This window comes from Primulina huaijiensis, unplaced genomic scaffold, assembly GCF_012295235.1.
Source record: "Primulina huaijiensis isolate GDHJ02 unplaced genomic scaffold, ASM1229523v2 scaffold207896, whole genome shotgun sequence".
NCBI classification, from domain to species: domain Eukaryota; kingdom Viridiplantae; phylum Streptophyta; class Magnoliopsida; order Lamiales; family Gesneriaceae; genus Primulina; species Primulina huaijiensis.
The window spans coordinates 1-4,234 of NW_027355050.1; the positions used below are offsets into that span (position 1 = coordinate 1).

At 33.5% G+C, this 4,234-nt stretch overlaps 1 long non-coding RNA gene across 3 annotated transcripts; it reads right to left on the reverse strand.

The window, feature by feature from the left end:
* Nucleotides 1-6: 6 nt before the first annotated feature.
* On the reverse strand, nt 7-4,228 carry LOC140966763 (uncharacterized). Of its 3 annotated transcripts, none has more exons than XR_012173433.1 (7): nt 4,060-4,228; nt 3,764-3,870; nt 2,658-2,702; nt 2,192-2,265; nt 1,789-1,945; nt 1,418-1,464; nt 7-570 (listed from the first exon to the last, which is right to left on the reverse strand). It is a non-coding gene; the product is annotated as an uncharacterized lncRNA (long non-coding RNA). The 3 variants fall into 3 exon arrangements; XR_012173434.1 differs by having other exon boundaries at nt 2,658-2,738; XR_012173432.1 differs by lacking the exon at nt 2,658-2,702.
* Between the last annotated feature and the right edge of the window lie 6 nt (nt 4,229-4,234).

Genomic DNA, 4,234 nt, shown 5'->3' on the forward strand with positions numbered 1-4,234 from the left:
GTATGGACTGTGAGAAAGAATAACAACAGATTTTTGTTCACCTCCCCGCTTTAGCCTCTCATCATGTCTCTGCCTATTAAACACATAACCATACAGGTATCTTGAGTTATAGTGATTTTTACCCTTTTGCGAATCCGCATACAATGGCCCTTGAAATATTAAGTTATTATCTACTTCATTAGTCTTTGATGGACCAATGTTTGAAACTGGAGGTTTTTCATGCCTCCTTATGCGGAAGAAGAAGATACAATCATGAATACTTGATCGGTTAAGGTTTTGTGAAACTGAATCTGGGAACGAACTAAAAGCAACTTGAAGCTCCTCATTTAGGGTAAGACAGCCAGGCGGATAACACTCCTCAATGAGCTGCCCCTGCTCAAGATCAAACCTAATGATACAAAAAGCAACTACCCATCGATGCAAAGCTTTTTCATCAACTTCTGATGCAAGTTCCGACTTCACAGAAAATGACGGCGACCGGCTCATCTCCAGATACTTGACAATCACTCATCAATGAAATTAACTCAACATTGACCACCAGCACTGAGAAAATTGAAGGAAGTGGCCTTCCTGAAAACATGTAGAAAGGTTGTCACATCAACCAATTAACCAATAAAACTACATTGTATCTACAAAAATGAAGTAGATATTCACAAGGAAAAATCCATTAGCTTCACATATACCCCATACTTCATAAATGAGCATTCATCCATGATAACGAAGAAACAAATAAGAATCAATAGTATATTTTCCATTACAAATGTGAACTGCAGAAAATAATAACGACGACAATAATAATAATCAACATTCAACAGTAAATATAGGTAATTAAACTTCCATATCTTTTCAGAAGAAGGAAATAAGGAAAACAGATAACACTTCCTCGTATAGTTAATTTGAATCCCAGCTATGCAACCACATATGTATTGGAATGAACTCCGCAAATACAGTGGCAAGATCCAGTACAGTAATATCATGATAATGGTACTTGCCAGCTCTGAACTTTCAATAGAATAATGGTCCACAGTTGGGAATCCTATGCCGATCAAACATCAAAATGCCTGCCCCAGTTATCTAAACAGTCAAACATAAACATTTTGAAGCTATTCTGATCTTAGACTTAGAAATCACTGTTTTCTCCAATCCCATGTGGGGAACCATTATATTAATAAAAGTGTAAGTGATTATTAAACAAAACAGATTCATGTCAAAATTTCTCAAAGCAATGGTACAAATCAATCTCTCCCCTAAATTACTCTTAAACAGGAGATGATTGATGAAGAATAAGGCAAAAGTGAAGGGAAAAACTTCAAAAAAATTGGCAAAATAAAAGGCTATATTTACCTGAAAATTATTTGTCAAAAAAATTTAATAAATATATATTTGTAAGGACGGTCATGGTGACTAATTTAATTACCTGGACTCCGAAATCCAAAAACTAGAATTTCTAGAAGCAGCTTGGATCTGCAAAATTGGCAAACGATTAAATATTGACAGGCCATGGGAAGATAAAAATGTAGAATTATCTAGTTACAAATAACTGTTCAAGACACAGAAATCAATTTTAGGTATCACGGTAAACACGTTAACATTATTTCAATGGTTTATTATATCATTCAATTTTTCATTTTATATGCAGCCATCTTATCAGTGCGTCTTTTTTTACTTTTTCTTGTGTCCATTCTGATTTCTAAATTAATAGTTTTCAAAAACTTAAGAGATTACAAGAAGACATAATAAATTAACTTAGGTTCATTTTACCTGCAATATGAGACAAATCGTATTTACCTGAAATTAATATTTTGACATGTTTACCATTCAGAATAAATTAGATCATTGGTGAGTCGTTGGTGAAAAAGTAAATGAAATCCCACCAATCATCAGGCTCTTTTCATGCTATGGTTGCCTCTGTATCAGCTTCGGTTTACAAAACAAACAAATCATTCTGAAAGAAAAAACAATGTATTAAATGATTATTATATAGCTTCAAAAACAATGGCAAAACTGCTGATCGCATTTGTAATGCACCACATTACAAAGAATCAAACTAAGGAAATAAGCAAATGCGATAATGGTGCCCATTGAATACTAAATGAATCAAGCAAACACTACTTTTTTTTATCCAAATAAGCTAAAATCGAAAAAGAAAATAAGCAAACTATAAATATCACTACTAACTAGGCAAGGTTACCTTTGAGTTGATGAACATGGCACATCAGCCCACTTGGCATCCAAACGCTCTATTCAGGAGTTCAAAATCCAATGCTGTCAGGTGGAGAAAAAATTTGCTAAATCAGTAAAAGCATAGAAGAGGTGACAAATGATTAATGGACCAACTCTCCTACTTGTAAAATTGTTGATTCCAACTCTTGCCGTTTCAATAATAAATAAACAGTGATACAGTTCAGCATATATGGCCTCTTTGTCAAAAGTCACTTTATCATAGACAACGTAAAAAAATTAACATCTTTTGTAATCTATCTAAAAAGTTTTCTTACGAAAAGGCATAGAGTATTTCCACATAAGATCTACCCCATTATGCTAACATATGTAATATTTCTGGATCCCTCGTAATACAAGCAGCGTAAAAAAAATTGATGTTTCAGTGAATCCAAATGAGGAAGCAGCATAAAATTGAAGCAGATTCTTGGTATTACCATTTCAATCATAACGCATCCTAATGGCATTTTGTGACGAACCTCCTATTTGTCATATGGGAAAAAGAAGAGGCTTAAAACCTATAAATGTTTTCATTAGAAAGAATTGGACACATATATTGTCAATTTTCTGCTGGTGAGAAAATAAAAGAGAAAAGTTATAATATGGTTGAAAAAGTGGAGCAAATTAAAATTCAACAAGATGAAATGCATAAAAAGTTCAAAGTCATCAACAGATTTAGAAAGTTTCAGCAAAATACTAAGGAAAGAGGAATTAAATGTAAATGTTTCAGATTGGCCAACCATTCTGTACCCCATACAGGACCAGATAATAGTTTTGACATTTGAACTAAATGCACGATGACTTCTAACTTCAAGGATCCTACCTACTTAAAAGGTATATAACGACAACTTCAACCGGTAAGGAAACCTTCAAGGATCCTACCTACTTAAAAGGTATATCATGACAACTTCAACTGGTAAGGAAACCTCACCCTTTATTTATTTTTATTTTTGAAGGACAAAATTAACCAATATGGTTCTTTCAATCCTACCCATTTGACAGAAAATTTTGATTAACTTGGACTTTCAGATCTTAAAATTCCCTCAACATTCCTTATATTTATAGCCACCAAAAGAACACCTTTCTCTCATGCGCAAAAAAAAAAAAAATTGTCCTGCTTACGATCCAACAAACAGTTAACCTCTCTCAACCTAATTTTCTCAAGGTCAAAACTAATAGGTTATTGAGACAAACTACAAAAATATACTCGGTTCAAAGTGTATAAGAAATACTGAATGTGCCATGTTCAACAACATTGTACATTTAAAGTTATTATTAATTTGCCGTCCTCAATTCGTTTTGTATAAAAAATTTCTAAAATGATATTTATCGGCATGAAACACTCAAAGTTACCATAAACATGCGTGTATCAACAAAAGACGATACTTTAGTTGATCTAAGCCATTAGCACATAGAAATAATTAACCACGGTATTCTCAAAAAAACTGATATGCGAATCAGAAACCCATTTCACCTTTTTCTATTTTCCCACGGGAACAAATATGAGTAAAACGGAGATAGCTAAAGTATCAAGAAATTATACAGGATTAGAGGCGTGAATTGTGGTTCTGAGCTTTGCCACACTAGGTTCCTAAACTTCCAAACATCTGTCGATCTCATCCACAATCTTCACATAAGAACCTTCACGAACTACAAGAAGTGACAACAAACCATGCCCGGAAATCGTAAAATTTACATGAATCCAAAACCCAGGGAAAAAAATTGAATAAAGAATAAGGAACCGCAAAGATTTGTAATTTTTAGATTTGTCTTCATACTAGCGATTCGTTCACAATGCAAAACACTAAAAATCCAAAATTCGTTTATGAAAATTCCTACCCATTTATTATATGGATGACAAAGCAGGATTAAAAATCTTCTACGCCTTCATCTGAAGATTGTTCAGCGTTTGGCTAAGCAGATTGAACTGCGGAATTGACGAATTTTGATGGAAGTGAAAGCTTAGTTAAATGCATAGATCTGTGTTTGATGGAAGCTGGCAGTTTCGAAAAAA